Source organism: Carcharodon carcharias, chromosome 1 (genome assembly GCF_017639515.1).
Source record: "Carcharodon carcharias isolate sCarCar2 chromosome 1, sCarCar2.pri, whole genome shotgun sequence".
Taxonomy (NCBI): Eukaryota; Metazoa; Chordata; class Chondrichthyes; order Lamniformes; family Lamnidae; genus Carcharodon; species Carcharodon carcharias.
The window spans coordinates 80,323,390-80,350,571 of record NC_054467.1 but is presented as its reverse complement, the minus strand read 5'-3'; the positions used below and the strand labels follow the sequence as shown (position 1 = coordinate 80,350,571).

The window sequence follows — 27,182 nt, the reverse complement described above, 5'->3', positions numbered from 1 at the left end:
ACACTGAGTCACTAATCACCAGCTGCCCTCTCACTGAGTCACTAATCACCAGCTGCCCTCTGATTGAGTCACTAATCACCAGCTGCCCTCTCACTTATCACTAACCACCAGCTGCCCTTTCACTGAGTCACTAATCAGCAGCTGCTTTCACACTGAGTCACTAATCACCAGCAGCCCTGGCACTGAGTCACTAATCACCAGCTGCCCTCTCACTGATTCACTAATCACCAGGTGCCCTCTCACTGAGTCACTAATCACCAGCTGCCCCCTCACTGAGTCACTAATCACCAGCTGCCTTCACACTGAATCACTAATCACCAGCTGCCCTTTCATTGAGTCACTAATCATCAGCTGCCCTCTGTTTGAGTCACTAATCACCAGCTGCCCTCTGTTTGAGTCACTAATCACCAGCTGCCCTCTCACTTAGTCATTAATCACCAGCTGCCTCTCAATGAGTCACTAATCAACAGCTGCCCTCTGATTAAGACACTAATCACCAGCTGCCCTTTTACTGAGTCACTTATCATCAGCTGCGCTCACACTGAATCACTAATCACCAGCTGCCCTCTGATTGAGTCACTAATCACCTGCTGCCCTCTCACTTAGTCACTAACCACCATCTGCCCTTTCACTGAGTCACGAATCAGCAGCTGCTTTCACACTGATTCACTAATCACCAGCTGCCCTGGCACTGTGTCACTAATCACCAGCTGTCCTCTCACTGTGTCACTAATCACTAGCTGCCCTCACATTGAATCACTAGTCACCAGCTGCCCTCACACTGTGTCACTAATAACCAGCTGCCTTCACACTGAGTCACTAATCACCAGCTGCCCACTCACTGAGTCACTAATCACCAACTGCCCTCACACTGAGTCACTGATCACCAGCTGCCCTCACACTGATTCACTAATTACCAGCTGCCCGCACACTGAATCACTAATCACCAGCTGCCCTCTCACTGTGTCACTAATCACTAGCTGCCCTCACACTGAGTCACTAATCACCAGCTGCCCTCACACTGCGTCACTAATCACCAGCTGCCCTCACACTGAGTCACTAATCACCAGCTGCCCTCTCACTGAGTCACTAATCACCAGCTGCCCTTTCACTGAGTCACTAATCATCAGCTGCCCTCTGATTGAGTCACTAATCACCAGCTGCCCTCTTACTTATCACTAACCACCAGCTGCCCTTTCACTGAGTCACTAATCAGCAGCTGCTTTCACACTGAGTCACTAATCACCAGCAGCCCTGGCACTGAGTCACTAATCACCAGCTGCCCTCTCACTGATTCACTAATCACCAGGTGCCCTCTCACTGAGTCACTAATCACCAGCTGCCCCCTCACTGAGTCACTAATCACCAGCTGCCTTCACACTGAATCACTAATCAGCAGCTGCCCTCACACTGATTCACTAATCACCAGCTCCCATCTCACTCAGTCACTAATCACCAGCTGCACTTTCACTGAGTCACTAATCACCAGCTGCCCTCAAAGTGAGTCACTAATCACCAGCTGCCCTCTCAACAAGTGGCTGATTCACTAATCACTAGCTCCCATCTCACTCAGTCACTAATCACCAGATGCCCTTTCACTGAGTCACTAATCACCAGCTGCCCTCTGATTGAGACACTAATCACCAGCTGCCCTCACACTGAATCACTAATCACCAGCTGCCCTCTCACTGAGTCACTAATTACCAGCTGCCCTCTCACTGAGTCACTAATCACCAGCTGCCCTCACACTGATTCACTCATCACCAGCTGTCCTCACACTGAATCGCTAATCACCAGTTGCCCTCTACTGTGTCACTAATCACTAGCTGCCCTCACACTGAATCAGTAATCACCAGCTGCCCTCACACTGTGTCATTAATCACCAGGTGCCCTCACACTGAGTCACTAATCAGCAGCTGCTCTCTCACTGAGTCACTAATCACCAGCTGCCCCCTCACTGAGTCACTAATCACCAGCTGCCCTCTGATTGAGTCACTAATCACCAGCTGCCCTCTCACTTAGTCACTAACCACCAGCTGCCCTTTCACTGAGTCACTAATCAGCTGCTGCTTTCACACTGATTCACTAATCACCAGCTGCCGTCTTGCTGATTCACTAATCACCAGCTGCCCAGTCCCTGAGTCACTAACCACCAGCTGCCCTTTCACTGAGTCACTAATCAGCAGCTGCTTTCACACTGAGTCACTAATCACCAGCAGCCCTGGCACTGAGTCACTAATCACCAGCTGCCCTCTCACTGATTCACTAATCACCAGGTGCCCTCTCACTGAGTCACTAATCACCAGCTGCCCCCTCACTGTGTCACTAATCACCAGCTGCCTTCACATTGAATCACTAATCAGCAGCTGCGCTCTCACTGAGTCACTATTCAGCATCTGCCCTTTCACTGAATTTCTAATCACCAGCTGCCCTCTGATTGAGTAACTAATCACCAGCTGCCCTCTGATTGATTCACCAATCCCCAGCTGCCCTGTCACTGAGTTACTAATCACCAGCTGCATCTCACTGTGTCACTAATCACCAGCTGCCCTCTCACTGAGTCACTAATCACCAGCTGCCGTCTGATTGAGACAATAATCACCAGCTGCCCATTTACTGAGTCACTTATCATCAGCTGCCTTCACATTGAATCACTAATCAGCAGCTGCGCTCTCACTGAGTCACTATTCAGCATCTGCCCTTTCACTGAGTTTCTAATCACCAGCTGCCCTCTGATTGAGTCACTAATCACCAGCTGCCCTCTGATTGATTCACCAATCCCCAGCTGCCCTGTCACTGAGTTACTAATCACCAGCTGCATCTCACTGTGTCACTAATCACCAGCTGCCATCTGATTGAGACAATAATCACCAGCTGCCCTTTTACTGAGTCACTTATCATCAGCTGCGCTCACACTGAATCACTAATCACCAGCTGCCCTCACACTGATTCACTAATCACCAGCTCCCATCTCACTCAGTCACTAATCACCAGCTGCACTTTCACTGAGTCACTAATCATCAGCTGCCCTTTCACTGAGTCACTAATCACCAGCTGCCCTCTCAACAAGTGGCTGATTCACTAATCACAACTCCCATCTCACTCAGTCACTAATCACCAGATGCCCTTTCACTGAGTCACTAATCACCAGCTGCCCTCTGATTGAGACACAAATCACCAGCTGCCCTCACACTGAATCACTAATCACCAGCTGCCCTCTCACTGAGTCACTAATTACCAGCTGCCCTCTCACTGAGTCACTAATCACCAGCTGCCCTCACACTGATTCACTCATCACCAGCTGTCCTCACACTGAATCACTAATCACCAGTTGCCCTCTACTGTGTCACTAATCACTAGCTGCCCTCACATTGAATCAGTAATCACCAGCTGCCCTCACACTGTGTCATTAATCACCAGGTGCCCTCACACTGAGTCACTAATCAGCAGCTGCTCTCTCACTGAGTCACTAATCACCAGCTGCCTTTTCACTGAGTCACTAATCACCAGCTGCCCTCTGATTGAGTCACTAATCACCAGTTGCCCTCTCACTTAGTCACTAACCACCAGCTGCCCTCTCACTGAGTCACTGTTCACTTGCTGCCCTTTCACTGAGTCACTAATCATCAGCTGCCCTCACACTGAGTCATTAATCACCCGCTGCCCTATCACTGAGTTACTAATCACTAGCTGCCCTTTCACTGAGTCATTAATCATCAGCTGCGCTCACACTGAATCACTAATCACCAGCTGCCCTCACACTGAGTCACTAATCACCTGCTGCTATCTCACTCCGTCACTAATCACCAGCTGCCCTTTCACTGAGTCACTAATCACCAGCTGCCCTTATAGTGAGTCTCTAATCACCTGCTGCCCCCTCATCAAGTGACTAGTCACCAGCTGCCCTTTCACTGAGTCATTAATCACCAGCTGCCCTCTCACTGAGTCACTAATCACCTGCTGCCCTCTGATTGAGACACTAATCACCAGCTGCCCTTTCACTGAGTCACTAATCACCACCTGCCCTCTGATTGAGACACTAATCACCAGTTTCCCTTTCACTGAGCCACTAATCACCAGCTGCCCTCACAGTAAGTCACTAATCACCAGCTGCCCTTTCACTGAGTCACTAATCAGCAGCTGCTTTCACACTGATTCACTAATCACCAGCTGCCCTGGCAGCTAATCACCAGCTGCCCTCTCACTGATTCACTAATCACCAGCTGCCATCTCACTCAGTCACTAATCACCAGCTGCCCTTTCACTGAGTCACTAATCACCAGCTGCCATCTGATTGAGTCACTAATCACCAGCTGCCCTCTGTTTGAGTCACTGATCACCAGCTGCATTCTCACTTAGTCACTAATCACCAGCTTCCTCTCAATGAGTCACTAATCACCAGCTGCCCTTTCATTGAGTCACTAATCACCAGTTGCCCTTTCACTGAGTCAATAATCAACAGCTGCCCTCTGATTAAGACACTAATCACCAGCTGCCCTTTTACTGAGTCACTTAACATCAGCTGCGCTCACACTGAATCACTAATCACCAGCTGCCCTCTGATTGAGTCACTAATCACCAGCTGCCCCCTCACTTAGTCACTAACCACCGGCTGCCCTTTCACTGAGTCACTAATCAGTAGCTGCTTTCACACTGATTCACTAATCACCAGCTGCCCTGGCACTGTGTCACTAATCACCATCTGCCCTCTCACTGATTCACTAATCAATAGGTGCCCTCTCACTGAGTCACTAATTACCAGCTGCCCTCTCACTGAGTCACTAATCACCAGCTGCCCTTTCATTGAGTCACTAATCATCAGCTGCCCTCTGTTTGAGTCACTAATCACCAGCTGCCCTCTGTTTGAGTCACTAATCACCAGCTGCCCTCTCACTTAGTCATTAATCACCAGCTGCCTCTCAATGAGTCACTAATCACCAGCTGCCCTTTCATTGAGACACTAATCACCAGCTGCCCTCTGATTGAGTCACCAATCCCCAGCTGCCCTCTCACTGAGTTACTAATCACCAGCTGCCTCTCACTGAGTCACTAATCACCAGCTGTCCTTTCATTGAGTCACTAATCAACAGTTGCACTTTCACTGAGTCACTAATCACCAGCTGCCCTCTGATTGAGACACTAATCACCAGTTTCCCTTTCACTGAGCCACAAATCACCAGCTGCCCTCACAGTGAGTCACTAACCACCAGCTGCCCTTTCACTGAGTCACTAATCAGCAGCTGCTTTCACACTGATTCACTAATCAGCAGCTGCCCTGGCACTGACTCACTAATCACCACCTGCCCTCTCACTGATTCACTAATCACCAGCTGCTATCTCACTCAGTCACTAATCACCAGCTGCCCTTTCACTGAGTCACTAATCACCAGCTGCCATATGATTGAGTCACTAATCACCAGCTGCCCTCTGTTTGAGTCACTGATCACCAGCTGCCCTCTCACTTAGTCACTAATCACCGGCTGCCTCTCAATGAGTCACTAATCACCAGCTGCCCTTTCATTGAGTCACTAATCACCAGCTGCCCTCTGATTGAGTCACCAATCCCCAGCTCTCCTCTCACTGAGTTACTAATCACCAGCTGCCTCTCACTGAGTCACTAATCACCAGCTGCCCTTTCATTGAGTCACTAATCACCAGTTGCCCTTTCACTGAGTCACTAATCACCAGCTGCCCTCTGATTAAGACACTAATCACCAGCTGCCCTATAACTGAGTCACTAATCATCAGCTGCGCTCACACTGAATCACTAATCACCAGCTGCCCTCACACTGATTCACTAATCACCAGCTCCCATCTCACTCAGTCACTAATCACCAGCTGCACTTTCACTGAGTCACTAATCATCAGCTGCCCTTTCACTGAGTCACTAATCACCAGCTGCCCTCTCAACAAGTGGCTGATTCACTAATCACAACTCCCATCTCACTCAGTCACTAATCACCAGATGCCCTTTCACTGAGTCACTAATCACCAGCTGCCCTCTGATTGAGACACAAATCACCAGCTGCCCTCACACTGAATCAATAATCACCAGCTGCCCTCACACTGAATCACTAATCACCAGCTGCCCTCTCACTGAGTCACTAATCACCAGCTGCCCTCACACTGATTCACTCATCACCAGCTGTCCTCACACTGAATCACTAATCACCAGTTGCCCTCTACTGTGTCACTAATCACTAGCTGCCCTCACATTGAATCAGTAATCACCAGCTGCCCTCACACTGTGTCATTAATCACCAGGTGCCCTCACACTGAGTCACTAATCAGCAGCTGCTCTCTCACTGAGTCACTAATCACCAGCTGCCTTTTCACTGAGTCACTAATCACCAGCTGCCCTCTGATTGAGTCACTAATCACCAGTTGCCCTCTCACTTAGTCACTAACCACCAGCTGCCCTCTCACTGAGTCACTGTTCACTTGCTGCCCTTTCACTGAGTCACTAATCATCAGCTGCCCTCACACTGAGTCATTAATCACCCGCTGCCCTATCACTGAGTTACTAATCACTAGCTGCCCTTTCACTGAGTCATTAATCATCAGCTGCGCTCACACTGAATCACTAATCACCAGCTGCCCTCACACTGAGTCACTAATCACCTGCTGCTATCTCACTCCGTCACTAATCACCAGCTGCCCTTTCACTGAGTCACTAATCACCAGCTGCCCTTATAGTGAGTCTCTAATCACCTGCCGCCCCCTCATCAAGTGACTAGTCACCAGCTGCCCTTTCACTGAGTCATTAATCACCAGCTGCCCTCTCACTGAGTCACTAATCACCTGCTGCCCTCTGATTGAGACACTAATCACCAGCTGCCCTTTCACTGAGTCACTAATCACCACCTGCCCTCTGATTGAGACACTAATCACCAGTTTCCCTTTCACTGAGCCACTAATCACCAGCTGCCCTCACAGTAAGTCACTAATCACCAGCTGCCCTTTCACTGAGTCACTAATCAGCAGCTGCTTTCACACTGATTCACTAATCACCAGCTGCCCTGGCAGCTAATCACCAGCTGCCCTCTCACTGATTCACTAATCACCAGCTGCCATCTCACTCAGTCACTAATCACCAGCTGCCCTTTCACTGAGTCACTAATCACCAGCTGCCATCTGATTGAGTCACTAATCACCAGCTGCCCTCTGTTTGAGTCACTGATCACCAGCTGCATTCTCACTTAGTCACTAATCACCAGCTTCCTCTCAATGAGTCACTAATCACCAGCTGCCCTTTCATTGAGTCACTAATCACCAGTTGCCCTTTCACTGAGTCAATAATCAACAGCTGCCCTCTGATTAAGACACTAATCACCAGCTGCCCTTTTACTGAGTCACTTAACATCAGCTGCGCTCACACTGAATCACTAATCACCAGCTGCCCTCTGATTGAGTCACTAATCACCAGCTGCCCCCTCACTTAGTCACTAACCACCGGCTGCCCTTTCACTGAGTCACTAATCAGTAGCTGCTTTCACACTGATTCACTAATCACCAGCTGCCCTGGCACTGTGTCACTAATCACCATCTGCCCTCTCACTGATTCACTAATCAATAGGTGCCCTCTCACTGAGTCACTAATTACCAGCTGCCCTCTCACTGAGTCACTAATCACCAGCTGCCCTTTCATTGAGTCACTAATCATCAGCTGCCCTCTGTTTGAGTCACTAATCACCAGCTGCCCTCTGTTTGAGTCACTAATCACCAGCTGCCCTCTCACTTAGTCATTAATCACCAGCTGCCTCTCAATGAGTCACTAATCACCAGCTGCCCTTTCATTGAGACACTAATCACCAGCTGCCCTCTGATTGAGTCACCAATCCCCAGCTGCCCTCTCACTGAGTTACTAATCACCAGCTGCCTCTCACTGAGTCACTAATCACCAGCTGTCCTTTCATTGAGTCACTAATCAACAGTTGCACTTTCACTGAGTCACTAATCACCAGCTGCCCTCTGATTGAGACACTAATCACCAGTTTCCCTTTCACTGAGCCACAAATCACCAGCTGCCCTCACAGTGAGTCACTAACCACCAGCTGCCCTTTCACTGAGTCACTAATCAGCAGCTGCTTTCACACTGATTCACTAATCAGCAGCTGCCCTGGCACTGACTCACTAATCACCACCTGCCCTCTCACTGATTCACTAATCACCAGCTGCTATCTCACTCAGTCACTAATCACCAGCTGCCCTTTCACTGAGTCACTAATCACCAGCTGCCATATGATTGAGTCACTAATCACCAGCTGCCCTCTGTTTGAGTCACTGATCACCAGCTGCCCTCTCACTTAGTCACTAATCACCGGCTGCCTCTCAATGAGTCACTAATCACCAGCTGCCCTTTCATTGAGTCACTAATCACCAGCTGCCCTCTGATTGAGTCACCAATCCCCAGCTCTCCTCTCACTGAGTTACCAATCACCAGCTGCCTCTCACTGAGTCACTAATCACCAGCTGCCCTTTCATTGAGTCACTAATCACCAGTTGCCCTTTCACTGAGTCACTAATCAACAGCTGCCCTCTGATTAAGACACTAATCACCAGCTGCCCTTTTACTGAGTCACTTATCATCAGCTGCGCTCACACTGAATCACTAATCACCAGCTGCCCTCTGATTGAGTCACTAATCACCTGCTGCCCTCTCACTTAGTCACTAACCACCATCTGCCCTTTCACTGAGTCACTAATCAGCAGCTGCTTTCACACTGATTCACTAATCACCAGCTGCCCTGGCACTGTGTCACTAATCACCAGCTGCCCTCTCACTGTGTCACTAATCACTAGCTGCCCTCACATTGAATCACTAGTCACCAGCTGCCCTCACACTGTGTCACTAATCACCAGCTGCCTTCACACTGAGTCACTAATCACCAGCTGCCCACTCACTGAGTCACTAATCACCAGCTGCCCTCACACTGAGTCACTGATCACCAGCTGCCCTCACACTGATTCACTAATTACCAGCTGCCCGCACACTGAATCACTAATCACCAGCTGCCCTCTCACTGTGTCACTAATCACTAGCTGCCCTCACATTGAATCACTAGTCACCAGCTGCCCTCACACTCCGTCACTAATCACCAGCTGCCCTCACACTGAGTCACTAATCACCAGCTGCCCTCTCACTGAGTCACTAATCACCAGCTGCCCTTTCACTGAGTCACTAATCACCAGCTGCCCTCTGATTGAGTCACTAATCACCAGCTGCCCTCTCACTTATCACTAATCACCAGCTGCCCTCTCACTGATTCACTAATCACCAGGTGCCCTCTTACTGAGTCACTACTCACCAGCTGCCCCCTCACTGAGTCACTAATCACCAGCTGCCTTCACACTGAATCACTAATCAGCAGCTGCGCTCTCACTGAGTCACTATTCAGCATCTGCCCTTTCACTGAGTTTCTAATCACCAGCTGCCCTCTGATTGAGTCACTAATCACCAGCTGCCCTCTGATTGATTCACCAATCCTCAGCTGCCCTGTCAATGAGTTACTAATCACCCGCTGCATCTCACTGTTTCACTAATCACCAGCTGCCCTTTCACTGAGTCACTAATCACCAGCTGCCGTCTGATTGAGACAATAATCACCAGCTGCCCTTTTACTGAGTCACTTATCATCAGCTGCGCTCACACTGAATCACTACTCACCAGCTGTCCTCACACTGATTCACTAATCACCAGCTCCCATCTCACTCAGTCACTAATCACCAGCTGCACTTTCACTGAGTCACTAATCACCAGCTGCCCTCAAAGTGAGTCACTAATCACCAGCTGCCCTCTCAACAAGTGGCTGATTCACTAATCACTAGCTCCCATCTCACTCAGTCACTAATCACCAGATGCCCTTTCACTGAGTCACTAATCACCAGCTGCCCTCTGATTGAGACACTAATCACCAGCTGCCCTCACACTGAATCACTAATCACCAGCTGCCCTCTCACTGAGTCACTAATTACCAGCTGCCCTCTCACTGAGTCACTAATCACCAGCTGCCCTCACACTGATTCACTCATCACCAGCTGTCCTCACACTGAATCACTAATCACCAGTTGCCCTCTACTGTGTCACTAATCACTAGCTGCCCTCACATTGAATCAGTAATCACCAGCTGCCCTCACACTGTGTCATTAATCACCAGGTGCCCTCACACTGAGTCATTAATCAGCAGCTGCTCTCTCACTGAGTCACTAATCACCAGCTGCCTTTTCACTGAGTCACTAATCACCAGCTGCCCTCTGATTGAGTCACTAATCACCAGTTGCCCTCTCACTTAGTCACTAACTACCAGCTGCCCTTTCACTGAGTCACTAATCAGCTGCTGCTTTCACACTGATTCACTAATCACCAGCTGCCGTCTCGCTGATTCACTAATCACCAGCTGCCCAGTCCCTGAGTCACTAATCACCGGCTGCACTATCACTGAGTCACTAAACAGTAGCTGCCCTTTCATTGAGTAACTAAACACCAGCTGTCCTCACACTGAGTCATTAATCACCTGCTGCCCTCTCACTGTCTCACTAATCACCAGCTGCCCTCTCACTGAGTCACTAAACACCAGCTGCCCTCTCAATCAGTCACTAATCAATTGCTGCCCTCTGATTGAATCACTAATCACCAGCTGCCCATTCACTGAGTCACTAATCACCTGCTGCCCTCTGATTAAGTCACTAATCACCAGCTGCCCTCACACTGATTCACTAATCACCAGCTCCCATCTCACTCAGTCACTAATCACCAGCTGCACTTTCACTATGTCACTAATCACCAGCTGCCCTCAAAGTGAGTCACTAATCACCAGCTGCCCTCTCAACAAGTGGCTGATTCACTAATCACTAGCTCCCATCTCACTCAGTCACTAATCACCAGCTGCCCTCACACTGAATCACTAATCACCAGCTGCCCTCTCACTGAGTCACTAATTACCAGCTGCCCTCTCACTGAGTCACTAATCACCAGCTGCCCTCACACTGATTCACTCATCACCAGCTGTCCTCACACTGAATCACTAATCACCAGTTGCCCTCTACTGTGTCACTAATCACTAGCTGCCCTCACATTGAATCAGTAATCACCAGCTGCCCTCACACTGTGTCATTAATCACCAGGTGTCCTCACACTGAGTCACTAATCAGCAGCTGCTCTCTCACTGAGTCACTAATCACCAGCTGCCTTTTCACTGAGTCACTAATCACCAGCTGCCCTCTGATTGAGTCACTAATCACCAGTTGCCCTCTCACTTAGTCACTAACCACCAGCTGCCCTTTCACTGAGTCACTAATCAGCTGCTGCTTTCACACTGATTCACTAATCACCAGCTGCCGTCTCACTGATTCACTAATCACCAGCTGCCCAGTCCCTGAGTCACTAATCACCAGCTGCTCTCTAACTGAGTCACTAAACAGCATCTGCCCTTTCACTGAGTTTCTAATCACCAGCTGCCCTCTGATTGAGTCACTAATCACCAGCTGCCCTCTGATTGATTCACCAATCCTCAGCTGCCCTGTCACTGAGTTACTAATCACCAGCTGCATCTCACTGTGTCACTAATCACCAGCTGCCCTTTCACTGAGTCACTAATCACCAGCTGCCGTCTGATTGAGACAATAATCACCAGCTGCCCTTTTACTGAGTCACTTATCATCAGCTGCGCTCACACTGAATCACTAATCACCAGCTGCCCTCACACTGATTCACTAATCACCAGCTCCCATCTCACTCAGTCACTAATCACCAGCTGCACTTTCACTGAGTCACTAATCACCAGCTGCCCTTTCACTGAGTCACTAATCACCAGCTGCCCTCTCAACAAGTGGCTGATTCACTAATCACTAGCTCCCATCTCACTCAGTCACTAATCACCAGATGCCCTTTCACTGAGTCACTAATCACCAGCTGCCCTCTGACTGAGACACTAATCACCAGCTGCCCTCACACTGAATCACTAATCACCAGCTGCCCTCTCACTGAGTCACTAATTACCAGCTGCCCTCTCACTGAGTCACTAATCACCAGCTGCCCTCACACTGATTCACTCATCACCAGCTGTCCTCACACTGAATCACTAATCACCAGTTGCCCTCTACTGTGTCACTAATCACTAGCTGCCCTCACATTGAATCAGTAATCACCAGCTGCCCTCACACTGTGTCATTAATCACCAGGTGCCCTCACACTGAGTCATTAATCAGCAGCTGCTCTCTCACTGAGTCACTAATCACCAGCTGCCTTTTCACTGAGTCACTAATCACCAGCTGCCCTCTGATTGAGTCACTAATCACCAGTTGCCCTCTCACTTAGTCACTAACTACCAGCTGCCCTTTCACTGAGTCACTAATCAGCTGCTGCTTTCACACTGATTCACTAATCACCAGCTGCCGTCTCGCTGATTCACTAATCACCAGCTGCCCAGTCCCTGAGTCACTAATCACCGGCTGCACTATCACTGAGTCACTAAACAGTAGCTGCCCTTTCATTGAGTAACTAAACACCAGCTGTCCTCACACTGAGTCATTAATCACCTGCTGCCCTCTCACTGTCTCACTAATCACCAGCTGCCCTCTCACTGAGTCACTAAACACCAGCTGCCCTCTCAATCAGTCACTAATCAACCGCTGCCCTCTGATTGAATCACTAATCACCAGCTGCCCATTCACTGAGTCACTAATCACCTGCTGCCCTCTGATTAAGTCACTAATCACCAGCTGCCCATTCACTGAGTCACTAATCACCTGCTGCCCTCTGATTGAGTCACTAATCATCAGCTGCCCTCACCGTGAATCACTAATCACCAGCTGCCCTCACACTGAGTCAGTAATCACCAGCTGCACTCTCATTGAGTCACTAATCACCAGCTGCCCTCTCACTGAGTCACTAATCACCAGCTGCCCTTTCACTGAGTCACTAATCACCAGCTGCCCTCTGATTGAGTCACTAATCACCAGCTGCCCTCTCACTTATCACTAATCACCAGCTGCCCTCTCACTGATTCACTAATCACCAGGTGCCCTCTTACTGAGTCACTACTCACCAGCTGCCCCCTCACTGAGTCACTAATCACCAGCTGCCTTCACACTGAATCACTAATCAGCAGCTGCGCTCTCACTGAGTCACTATTCAGCATCTGCCCTTTCACTGAGTTTCTAATCACCAGCTGCCCTCTGATTGAGTCACTAATCACCAGCTGCCCTCTGATTGATTCACCAATCCTCAGCTGCCCTGTCAATGAGTTACTAATCACCCGCTGCATCTCACTGTTTCACTAATCACCAGCTGCCCTTTCACTGAGTCACTAATCACCAGCTGCCGTCTGATTGAGACAATAATCACCAGCTGCCCTTTTACTGAGTCACTTATCATCAGCTGCGCTCACACTGAATCACTACTCACCAGCTGTCCTCACACTGATTCACTAATCACCAGCTCCCATCTCACTCAGTCACTAATCACCAGCTGCACTTTCACTGAGTCACTAATCACCAGCTGCCCTCAAAGTGAGTCACTAATCACCAGCTGCCCTCTCAACAAGTGGCTGATTCACTAATCACTAGCTCCCATCTCACTCAGTCACTAATCACCAGATGCCCTTTCACTGAGTCACTAATCACCAGCTGCCCTCTGATTGAGACACTAATCACCAGCTGCCCTCACACTGAATCACTAATCACCAGCTGCCCTCTCACTGAGTCACTAATTACCAGCTGCCCTCTCACTGAGTCACTAATCACCAGCTGCCCTCACACTGATTCACTCATCACCAGCTGTCCTCACACTGAATCACTAATCACCAGTTGCCCTCTACTGTGTCACTAATCACTAGCTGCCCTCACATTGAATCAGTAATCACCAGCTGCCCTCACACTGTGTCATTAATCACCAGGTGCCCTCACACTGAGTCATTAATCAGCAGCTGCTCTCTCACTGAGTCACTAATCACCAGCTGCCTTTTCACTGAGTCACTAATCACCAGCTGCCCTCTGATTGAGTCACTAATCACCAGTTGCCCTCTCACTTAGTCACTAACTACCAGCTGCCCTTTCACTGAGTCACTAATCAGCTGCTGCTTTCACACTGATTCACTAATCACCAGCTGCCGTCTCGCTGATTCACTAATCACCAGCTGCCCAGTCCCTGAGTCACTAATCACCGGCTGCACTATCACTGAGTCACTAAACAGTAGCTGCCCTTTCATTGAGTAACTAAACACCAGCTGTCCTCACACTGAGTCATTAATCACCTGCTGCCCTCTCACTGTCTCACTAATCACCAGCTGCCCTCTCACTGAGTCACTAAACACCAGCTGCCCTCTCAATCAGTCACTAATCAATTGCTGCCCTCTGATTGAATCACTAATCACCAGCTGCCCATTCACTGAGTCACTAATCACCTGCTGCCCTCTGATTAAGTCACTAATCACCAGCTGCCCTCACACTGATTCACTAATCACCAGCTCCCATCTCACTCAGTCACTAATCACCAGCTGCACTTTCACTATGTCACTAATCACCAGCTGCCCTCAAAGTGAGTCACTAATCACCAGCTGCCCTCTCAACAAGTGGCTGATTCACTAATCACTAGCTCCCATCTCACTCAGTCACTAATCACCAGCTGCCCTCACACTGAATCACTAATCACCAGCTGCCCTCTCACTGAGTCACTAATTACCAGCTGCCCTCTCACTGAGTCACTAATCACCAGCTGCCCTCACACTGATTCACTCATCACCAGCTGTCCTCACACTGAATCACTAATCACCAGTTGCCCTCTACTGTGTCACTAATCACTAGCTGCCCTCACATTGAATCAGTAATCACCAGCTGCCCTCACACTGTGTCATTAATCACCAGGTGTCCTCACACTGAGTCACTAATCAGCAGCTGCTCTCTCACTGAGTCACTAATCACCAGCTGCCTTTTCACTGAGTCACTAATCACCAGCTGCCCTCTGATTGAGTCACTAATCACCAGTTGCCCTCTCACTTAGTCACTAACCACCAGCTGCCCTTTCACTGAGTCACTAATCAGCTGCTGCTTTCACACTGATTCACTAATCACCAGCTGCCGTCTCACTGATTCACTAATCACCAGCTGCCCAGTCCCTGAGTCACTAATCACCAGCTGCTCTCTAACTGAGTCACTAAACAGCATCTGCCCTTTCACTGAGTTTCTAATCACCAGCTGCCCTCTGATTGAGTCACTAATCACCAGCTGCCCTCTGATTGATTCACCAATCCTCAGCTGCCCTGTCACTGAGTTACTAATCACCAGCTGCATCTCACTGTGTCACTAATCACCAGCTGCCCTTTCACTGAGTCACTAATCACCAGCTGCCGTCTGATTGAGACAATAATCACCAGTTGCCCTTTCACTGAGTCACTAATCACCAGCTGCCGTCTGATTGAGACAATAATCACCAGCTGCCCTTTTACTGAGTCACTTATCATCAGCTGCGCTCACACTGAATCACTAATCACCAGCTGCCCTCACACTGATTCACTAATCACCAGCTCCCATCTCACTCAGTCACTAATCACCAGCTGCACTTTCACTGAGTCACTAATCACCAGCTGCCCTTTCACTGAGTCACTAATCACCAGCTGCCCTCTCAACAAGTGGCTGATACACTAATCACTAGCTCCCATCTCACTCAGTCACTAATCACCAGATGCCCTTTCACTGAGTCACTAATCACCAGCTGCCCTCTGATTGAGACACTAATCACCAGCTGCCCTCACACTGAATCACTAATCACCAGCTGCCCTCTCACTGAGTCACTAATTACCAGCTGCCCTCTCACTGAGTCACTAATCACCAGCTGCCCTCACACTGATTCACTCATCACCAGCTGTCCTCACACTGAATCACTAATCACCAGTTGCCCTCTACTGTGTCACTAATCACTAGCTGCCCTCACATTGAATCAGTAATCACCAGCTGCCCTCACACTGTGTCATTAATCACCAGGTGCCCTCACACTGAGTCACTAATCAGCAGCTGCTCTCTCACTGAGTCACTAATCACCAGCTGCCTTTTCACTGAGTCACTAATCACCAGTTGCCCTCTGATTGAGTCACTAATCACCAGTTGCCCTTTCACTTAGTCACTAACCACCAGCTGCCCTTTCACTGAGTCACTAATCAGCTGCTGCTTTCACACTGATTCACTAATCACCAGCTGCCGTCTCGCTGATTCACTAATCACCAGCTGCCCTCTGATTGAGTCACTAATCACCAGCTGCTCTCTAACTGAGTCACTCAACAGTCGCTGCCCTTTCATTGAGTAACTAAACACCAGCTGTCCTCACACTGAGTCATTAATCACCTGCTGCCCTCTCACTGTCTCACTAATCACCAGCTGCCCTCTCACTGAGTCACTAAACACCAGCTGCCCTCTCAATCAGTCACTAATCAACCGCTGCCCTCTGATTGAATCACTAATCACCAGCTGCCCATTCACTGAGTCACTAATCACCTGCTGCCCTCTGATTAAGTCACTAATCACCAGCTGCCCATTCACTGAGTCACTAATCACCTGCTGCCCTCTGATTGAGTCACTAATCATCAGCTGCCCTCACCGTGAATCACTAATCACCAGCTGCCCTCACACTGAGTCAGTAATCACCAGCTGCACTCTCATTGAGTCACTAATCACCAGCTGCCCTCTCACTGAGTCACTAAAAATCAGCTGCCCTCTCACTGAGTCATTAATCACCAGCTGCCCTTTCACTGAGTCACTAATCACCAGCTGCCCTCTGATTGAGTCACTAATTATCAGCTGCGCTCACACTGAATCACTAATCAGCAGCTGCCCTTTCACTGAGCCACTAATCACCAGCTGCCCTCTCAATGAGTTACTAATCACCAGCTGCCCTCACGCTGAGTCACTAATCACCAGCTGCCCTCTCACTGAATCACTAATCACCAGCTGCCCTTTCCCTGAGTCACTAATCACCAGCTGCCCTTTCACTGAGTCACTAATCACCAGCTGCCCTTCACTGAGTCACTAGTCACCAGCTGCCCTTTCACTGAGTCACTAATAACCAGCTGCGCTTCACTGAGTCACTAGTCACCAGCTGCGCTCACACTGAGTCACTAAACACCAGCTGCCCTCTCAATCAGTCACTAATCAACTGCTGCCCTCTGATTGAGTCACTAATCACCAGCTGCGCTCTCACTGAGTCACTAATCACCAGCTGCCCTCTCAATGAGTCACAAATCACCAGATGCCCTCTTACTGAGTCACAAATCAGCAGGTGCCCTCTCACTTAGTCACTAATCACCAGCTGCCCTCTCACTGAGTCACTGTTCACTTGCTGCCCTTTCACTGAGTCACTAATCATCAGCTGCCCTCACACTGAGTCACTAATCACCCGCTGCCCTATCACTGAGTTACTAATCACTAGCTGTCCTTTCACTGAGTCATTAAGCATCAGCTGCGCTCACACTGAATCACTAATCACCAGCTGCCCTCACACTGAGTTACTAATCACCTGCTGCTATCTCACTCAGTCACTAATCACCAGCTGCCCTTTCACTGAGTCACTAATCACCAGCTGCCCTTATAGTGAGTCTCTAATCACCTGCTGCCCCCTCATCAAGTGACTAGTCACCAGCTGCCCTTTCACTGAATCATTAATCACCAGCTGCCCTCTCACTGAGTCACTAATCACCTGCTGCCCTCTGATTGAGACACTAATCACCAGCTGCCCTTTCACTGAGTCACTAATCACCAGCTGCCCTCTGATTGAGACACTAATCACCAGTTTCCCTTTCACTGAGCCACTAATCACCAGCTGCCCTCACAGTGAGTCACTAATCACCAGCTGCCCTTTCACTGAGTCACTAATCAGCAGCTGCATTCACACTCACTAATCACCAGCTGCCCTGGCACTAAGTCACTAATCACCAGCTGCCCTCTCACTGATTCACTAATCACCAGCTGCCATCTCACTCAGTCACTAATCATCAGCTGCCCTTTCACTGAGTCACTAATCACCAGCTGCCATCTGATTGAGTCACTAATCACCAGCTGCCCTCTGTTTGAATCACTGATCACCAGCTGCATTCTCACTTAGTCACTAATCACCAGCTTCCTCTCAATGAGTCACTAATCACCAGCTTCCTCTCAATGAGTCACTAATCACCAGCTGCCCTTTCATTGAGTCACTAATCACCAGTTGCCCTTTCACTGAGTCACTAATCAACAGCTGCCCTCTGATTGAGACACTAATCACCAGCTGCCCTTTTACTGAGTCACTTATCATCAGCTGCGCTCACACTGAATCACTAATCACCAGCTGCCCTCTGATTGAGTCACTAATCACCAGCTGCCCCCTCACTTAGTCACTAACCACCAGCTGTCCTTTCACTGAGTCACTAATCAGTAGCTGCTTTCACACTGATTCACTAATCACCAGCTGCCCTGGCACTGTGTCACTAATCACCATCTGCCCTCTCACTGATTCACTAATCAATAGGTGCCCTCTCACTGAGTCACTAATTACCAGCTGCCCTCTCACTGAGTCACTAATCACCAGCTGCCCTTTCATTGAGTCACTAATCACCAGCTGCCCTCTGTTTGAGTCAGTAATCACCAGCTGCCCTCTCACTTCGTCATTTATCACCAGCTGCCTCTCAATGAGTCACTAATCACCAGCTGCCCTTTCATTGAGACACTAATCACCAGCTGCCCTCTGATTGAGTCACCAATCCCCAGCTGCCTCTCACTGAGTCACTAATCACCAGCTGTCCTTTCATTGTGTCACTAATCAACAGTTGCCCTTTCACTGAGTCACTAATCACCAGCTGCCCTCTGATTGAGATGCTAATCACCAGTTGCCCTTTCACTGAGCCACTAATCAGCAGCTGCCCTCACAGTGAGTCACTAACCACCAGCTGCCCTTTCACTGAGTCACTAATCAGCAGCTGCTTTCACACTGATTCACTAATCAGCAGCTGCCCTGGCACTGACTCACTAATCACCAGCTGCCCTCTCACTGATTCACTAATCACCAGCTGCTATCTCACTCAGTCACTAATCACCAGCTGTCCTTTCACTGAGTCACTAATCACCAGCTGCCATATGATTGAGTCACTAATCACCAGCTGCCCTCTGTTTGAGTCACTGATCACCAGCTGCCCTCTCACTTAGTCACTAATCACCAGCTGCCTCTCAATGAGTCACTAATCACCAGCTGCCCTTTCATTGAGTCACTAATCACCAGCTGCCCTCTGATTGAGTCACCAATCCCCAGCTCTCCTCTCACTGAGTTACTAATCACCAGCTGCCTCTCACTGAGTCACTAATCACCAGCTGCCCTTTCATTGAGTCACTAATCACCAGTTGCCCTTTTACTGAGTCACTAATCAACAGCTGCACTCTGATTAAGACACTAATCACCAGCTGCCCTTTTACTGAGTCACTTATCATCAGCTGCGCTCACACTGAATCACTAATCACCAGCTGCCCTCTGATTGAGTCACTAATCACCTGCTGCCCTCTCACTTAGTCACTAACCACCATCTGCCCTTTCACTGAGTCACTAATCAGCAGCTGCTTTCACACTGATTCACTAATCACCAGCTGCCCTGGCACTGTGTCACTAATCACCAGCTGCCCTCTCACTGTGTCACTAATCACTAGCTGCCCTCACATTGAATCACTAGTCACCAGTTGCCCTCACACTGTGTTACTAATCACCAGCTGCCTTCACACTGAGTCACTAATCACCAGCTGCCCATTCACTGAGTCACTAATCACCAGCTGCCCTCACACTGAGTCACTAATCACCAGCTGCCCTCACACTGATTCACTAATTACCAGCTGCCCGCACACTGAATCACTAATCACCAGCTGCCCTCTCACTGTGTCACTAATCACTAGCTGCCCTCACATTGAATCACTAGTCACCAGCTGCCCTCACACTGCGTCACAAATCACCAGCTGCCCTCACACTGAGTCACTAATCACCAGCTGCCCTCTCACTGAGTCACTAATCACCAGCTGCCCGCACACTGAATCACTAATCACCAGCTGCCCTCACACTGAATCACTAATCACCAGTTGCCCTCTACTGTGTCACTAATCACCAGCTGCCCTCTCACTGATTCACTAATCACCAGGTGCCCTCTCACTGAGTCACTAATCACCAGCTGCCCTCTGATTGAGACACTAATCACCAGCTGCCCTCACACTGAATCACTAATCACCAGTTGCCCTCTGATTGAGTCACTAATCACCAGCTGCCCTCTCACTTATCACTAACCACCAGCTGCCCATTCACTGAGTCACTAATCAGCAGCTGCTTTCACACTGAGTCACTAATCACCAGCAGCCCTGGCACTGAGTCACTAATCACCAGCTGCCCTCTCACTGATTCACTAATCACCAGCTGCCCTCACACTGATTCACTAATTACCAGCTGCCCGCACACTTAGTCACTAACCACCAGCTGTCCTTTCACTGAGTCACTAATCAGTAGCTGCTTTCACACTGATTCACTAATCACCAGCTGCCCTGGCACTGTGTCACTAATCACCATCTGCCCTCTCACTGATTCACTAATCAATAGGTGCCCTCTCACTGAGTCACTAATTACCAGCTGCCCTCTCACTGAGTCACTAATCACCAGCTGCCCTTTCATTGAGTCACTAATCACCAGCTGCCCTCTGTTTGAGTCACTAATCACCAGCTGCCCTCTCACTTCGTCATTTATCACCAGCTGCCTCTCAATGAGTCACTAATCACCAGATGCCCTTTCACTGAGTCACTAATCACCAGCTGCCCTCTGATTGAGACACTAATCACCAGCTGCCCTCACACTGAATCACTAATCACCAGCTGCCCTCTCACTGAGTCACTAATTACCAGCTGCCCTCTCACTGAGTCACTAATCACCAGCTGCCCTCACACTGATTCACTCATCACCAGCTGTCCTCACACTGAATCGCTAATCACCAGTTGCCCTCTACTGTGTCACTAATCACTAGCTGCCCTCACACTGAATCAGTAATCACCAGCTGCCCTCACACTGTGTCATTAATCACCAGGTGCCCTCACACTGAGTCACTAATCAGCAGCTGCTCTCTCACTGAGTCACTAATCACCAGCTGCCCCCTCACTGAGTCACTAATCACCAGCTGCCCTCTGATTGAGTCACTAATCACCAGCTGCCCTCTCACTTAGTCACTAACCACCAGCTGCCCTTTCACTGAGTCACTAATCAGCTGCTGCTTTCACACTGATTCACTAATCACCAGCTGCCGTCTTGCTGATTCACTAATCACCAGCTGCCCAGTCCCTGAGTCACTAACCACCAGCTGCCCTTTCACTGAGTCACTAATCAGCAGCTGCTTTCACACTGAGTCACTAATCACCAGCAGCCCTGGCACTGAGTCACTAATCACCAGCTGCCCTCTCACTGATTCACTAATCACCAGGTGCCCTCTCACTGAGTCACTAATCACCAGCTGCCCCCTCACTGTGTCACTAATCACCAGCTGCCTTCACATTGAATCACTAATCAGCAGCTGCGCTCTCACTGAGTCACTATTCAGCATCTGCCCTTTCACTGAATTTCTAATCACCAGCTGCCCTCTGATTGAGTAACTAATCACCAGCTGCCCTCTGATTGATTCACCAATCCCCAGCTGCCCTGTCACTGAGTTACTAATCACCAGCTGCATCTCACTGTGTCACTAATCACCAGCTGCCCTCTCACTGAGTCACTAATCACCAGCTGCCGTCTGATTGAGACAATAATCACCAGCTGCCCATTTACTGAGTCACTTATCATCAGCTGCCTTCACATTGAATCACTAATCAGCAGCTGCGCTCTCACTGAGTCACTATTCAGCATCTGCCCTTTCACTGAGTTTCTAATCACCAGCTGCCCTCTGATTGAGTCACTAATCACCAGCTGCCCTCTGATTGATTCACCAATCCCCAGCTGCCCTGTCACTGAGTTACTAATCACCAGCTGCATCTCACTGTGTCACTAATCACCAGCTGCCATCTGATTGAGACAATAATCACCAGCTGCCCTTTTACTGAGTCACTTATCATCAGCTGCGCTCACACTGAATCACTAATCACCAGCTGCCCTCACACTGATTCACTAATCACCAGCTCCCATCTCACTCAGTCACTAATCACCAGCTGCACTTTCACTGAGTCACTAATCATCAGCTGCCCTTTCACTGAGTCACTAATCACCAGCTGCCCTCTCAACAAGTGGCTGATTCACTAATCACAACTCCCATCTCACTCAGTCACTAATCACCAGATGCCCTTTCACTGAGTCACTAATCACCAGCTGCCCTCTGATTGAGACACAAATCACCAGCTGCCCTCACACTGAATCACTAATCACCAGCTGCCCTCTCACTGAGTCACTAATTACCAGCTGCCCTCTCACTGAGTCACTAATCACCAGCTGCCCTCACACTGATTCACTCATCACCAGCTGTCCTCACACTGAATCACTAATCACCAGTTGCCCTCTACTGTGTCACTAATCACTAGCTGCCCTCACATTGAATCAGTAATCACCAGCTGCCCTCACACTGTGTCATTAATCACCAGGTGCCCTCACACTGAGTCACTAATCAGCAGCTGCTCTCTCACTGAGTCACTAATCACCAGCTGCCTTTTCACTGAGTCACTAATCACCAGCTGCCCTCTGATTGAGTCACTAATCACCAGTTGCCCTCTCACTTAGTCACTAACCACCAGCTGCCCTCTCACTGAGTCACTGTTCACTTGCTGCCCTTTCACTGAGTCACTAATCATCAGCTGCCCTCACACTGAGTCATTAATCACCCGCTGCCCTATCACTGAGTTACTAATCACTAGCTGCCCTTTCACTGAGTCATTAAACATCAGCTGCGCTCACACTGAATCACTAATCACCAGCTGCCCTCACACTGAGTCACTAATCACCTGCTGCTATCTCACTCCGTCACTAATCACCAGCTGCCCTTTCACTGAGTCACTAATCACCAGCTGCCCTTATAGTGAGTCTCTAATCACCTGCTGCCCCCTCATCAAGTGACTAGTCACCAGCTGCCCTTTCACTGAGTCATTAATCACCAGCTGCCCTCTCACTGAGTCACTAATCACCTGCTGCCCTCTGATTGAGACACTAATCACCAGCTGCCCTTTCACTGAGTCACTAATCACCACCTGCCCTCTGATTGAGACACTAATCACCAGTTTCCCTTTCACTGAGCCACTAATCACCAGCTGCCCTCACAGTAAGTCACTAATCACCAGCTGCCCTTTCACTGAGTCACTAATCAGCAGCTGCTTTCACACTGATTCACTAATCACCAGCTGCCCTGGCACTAAGTCACTAATCACCAGCTGCCCTCTCACTGATTCACTAATCACCAGCTGCCATCTCACTCAGTCACTAATCACCAGCTGCCCTTTCACTGAGTCACTAATCACCAGCTGCCATCTGATTGAGTCACTAATCACCAGCTGCCCTCTGTTTGAGTCAGTGATCACCAGCTGCATTCTCACTTAGTCACTAATCACCAGCTTCCTCTCAATGAGTCACTAATCACCAGCTGCCCTTTCATTGAGTCACTAATCACCAGTTGCCCTTTCACTGAGTCAATAATCAACAGCTGCCCTCTGATTAAGACACTAATCACCAGCTGCCCTTTTACTGAGTCACTTAACATCAGCTGCGCTCACACTGAATCACTAATCACCAGCTGCCCTCTGATTGAGTCACTAATCACCAGCTGCCCCCTCACTTAGTCACTAACCACCGGCTGCCCTTTCACTGAGTCACTAATCAGTAGCTGCTTTCACACTGATTCACTAATCACCAGCTGCCCTGGCACTGTGTCACTAATCACCATCTGCCCTCTCACTGATTCACTAATCAATAGGTGCCCTCTCACTGAGTCACTAATTACCAGCTGCCCTCTCACTGAGTCACTAATCACCAGCTGCCCTTTCATTGAGTCACTAATCATCAGCTGCCCTCTGTTTGAGTCACTAATCACCAGCTGCCCTCTGTTTGAGTCACTAATCACCAGCTGCCCTCTCACTTAGTCATTAATCACCAGCTGCCTCTCAATGAGTCACTAATCACCAGCTGCCCTTTCATTGAGACACTAATCACCAGCTGCCCTCTGATTGAGTCACCAATCCCCAGCTGCCCTCTCACTGAGTTACTAATCACCAGCTGCCTCTCACTGAGTCACTAATCACCAGCTGTCCTTTCATTGAGTCACTAATCAACAGTTGCACTTTCACTGAGTCACTAATCACCAGCTGCCCTCTGATTGAGACACTAATCACCAGTTTCCCTTTCACTGAGCCACAAATCACCAGCTGCCCTCACAGTGAGTCACTAACCACCAGCTGCCCTTTCACTGAGTCACTAATCAGCAGCTGCTTTCACACTGATTCACTAATCAGCAGCTGCCCTGGCACTGACTCACTAATCACCACCTGCCCTCTCACTGATTCACTAATCACCAGCTGCTATCTCACTCAGTCACTAATCACCAGCTGCCCTTTCACTGAGTCACTAATCACCAGCTGCCATATGATTGAGTCACTAATCACCAGCTGCCCTCTGTTTGAGTCACTGATCACCAGCTGCCCTCTCACTTAGTCACTAATCACCGGCTGCCTCTCAATGAGTCACTAATCACCAGCTGCCCTTTCATTGAGTCACTAATCACCAGCTGCCCTCTGATTGAGTCACCAATCCCCAGCTCTCCTCTCACTGAGTTACTAATCACCAGCTGCCTCTCACTGAGTCACTAATCACCAGCTGCCCTTTCATTGAGTCACTAATCACCAGTTGCCCTTTCACTGAGTCACTAATCAACAGCTGCCCTCTGATTAAGACACTAATCACCAGCTGCCCTTTTACTGAGTCACTTATCATCAGCTGCGCTCACACTGAATCACTAATCACCAGCTGCCCTCACACTGATTCACTAATCACCAGCTCCCATCTCACTCAGTCACTAATCACCAGCTGCACTTTCACTGAGTCACTAATCATCAGCTGCCCTTTCACTGAGTCACTAATCACCAGCTGCCCTCTCAACAAGTGGCTGATTCACTAATCACAACTCCCATCTCACTCAGTCACTAATCACCAGATGCCCTTTCACTGAGTCACTAATCACCAGCTGCCCTCTGATTGAGACACAAATCACCAGCTGCCCTCACACTGAATCACTAATCACCAGCTGCCCTCTCACTGAGTCACTAATTACCAGCTGCCCTCTCACTGAGTCACTAATCACCAGCTGCCCTCACACTGATTCACTCATCACCAGCTGTCCTCACACTGAATCACTAATCACCAGTTGCCCTCTACTGTGTCACTAATCACTAGCTGCCCTCACATTGAATCAGTAATCACCAGCTGCCCTCACACTGTGTCATTAATCACCAGGTGCCCTCACACTGAGTCACTAATCAGCAGCTGCTCTCTCACTGAGTCACTAATCACCAGCTGCCTTTTCACTGAGTCACTAATCACCAGCTGCCCTCTGATTGAGTCACTAATCACCAGTTGCCCTCTCACTTAGTCACTAACCACCAGCTGCCCTCTCACTGAGTCACTGTTCACTTGCTGCCCTTTCACTGAGTCACTAATCATCAGCTGCCCTCACACTGAGTCATTAATCACCCGCTGCCCTATCACTGAGTTACTAATCACTAGCTGCCCTTTCACTGAGTCATTAATCATCAGCTGCGCTCACACTGAATCACTAATCACCAGCTGCCCTCACACTGAGTCACTAATCACCTGCTGCTATCTCACTCCGTCACTAATCACCAGCTGCCCTTTCACTGAGTCACTAATCACCAGCTGCCCTTATAGTGAGTCTCTAATCACCTGCTGCCCCCTCATCAAGTGACTAGTCACCAGCTGCCCTTTCACTGAGTCATTAATCACCAGCTGCCCTCTCACTGAGTCACTAATCACCTGCTGCCCTCTGATTGAGACACTAATCACCAACTGCCCTTTCACTGAGTCACTAATCACCACCTGCCCTCTGATTGAGACACTAATCACCAGTTTCCCTTTCACTGAGCCACTAATCACCAGCTGCCCTCACAGTAAGTCACTAATCACCAGCTGCCCTTTCACTGAGTCACTAATCAGCAGCTGCTTTCACACTGATTCACTAATCACCAGCTGCCCTGGCACTAAGTCACTAATCACCAGCTGCCCTCTCACTGATTCACTAATCACCAGCTGCCATCTCACTCAGTCACTAATCACCAGCTGCCCTTTCACTGAGTCACTAATCACCAGCTGCCATCTGATTGAGTCACTAATCACCAGCTGCCCTCTGTTTGAGTCACTGATCACCAGCTGCATTCTCACTTAGTCACTAATCACCAGCTTCCTCTCAATGAGTCACTAATCACCAGCTGCCCTTTCATTGAGTCACTAATCACCAGTTGCCCTTTCACTGAGTCAATAATCAACAGCTGCCCTCTGATTAAGACACTAATCACCAGCTGCCCTTTTACTGAGTCACTTAACATCAGCTGCGCTCACACTGAATCACTAATCACCAGCTGCCCTCTGATTGAGTCACTAATCACCAGCTGCCCCCTCACTTAGTCACTAACCACCGGCTGCCCTTTCACTGAGTCACTAATCAGTAGCTGCTTTCACACTGATTCACTAATCACCAGCTGCCCTGGCACTGTGTCACTAATCACCATCTGCCCTCTCACTGATTCACTAATCAATAGGTGCCCTCTCACTGAGTCACTAATTACCAGCTGCCCTCTCACTGAGTCACTAATCACCAGCTGCCCTTTCATTGAGTCACTAATCATCAGCTGCCCTCTGTTTGAGTCACTAATCACCAGCTGCCCTCTGTTTGAGTCACTAATCACCAGCTGCCCTCTCACTTAGTCATTAATCACCAGCTGCCTCTCAATGAGTCACTAATCACCAGCTGCCCTTTCATTGAGACACTAATCACCAGCTGCCCTCTGATTGAGTCACCAATCCCCAGCTGCCCTCTCACTGAGTTACTAATCACCAGCTGCCTCTCACTGAGTCACTAATCACCAGCTGTCCTTTCATTGAGTCACTAATCAACAGTTGCACTTTCACTGAGTCACTAATCACCAGCTGCCCTCTGATTGAGACACTAATCACC

At 49.2% G+C, this 27,182-nt stretch overlaps 1 protein-coding gene across 1 annotated transcript in view; it reads right to left on the bottom strand.

Annotated features, from left to right (window-relative positions):
* The window catches only part of LOC121273017 (annexin A10-like), a 194,980-nt gene that overhangs the window by 108,123 nt on the left and 59,675 nt on the right, over positions 1-27,182 (bottom strand). The window lies entirely within an intron of this gene.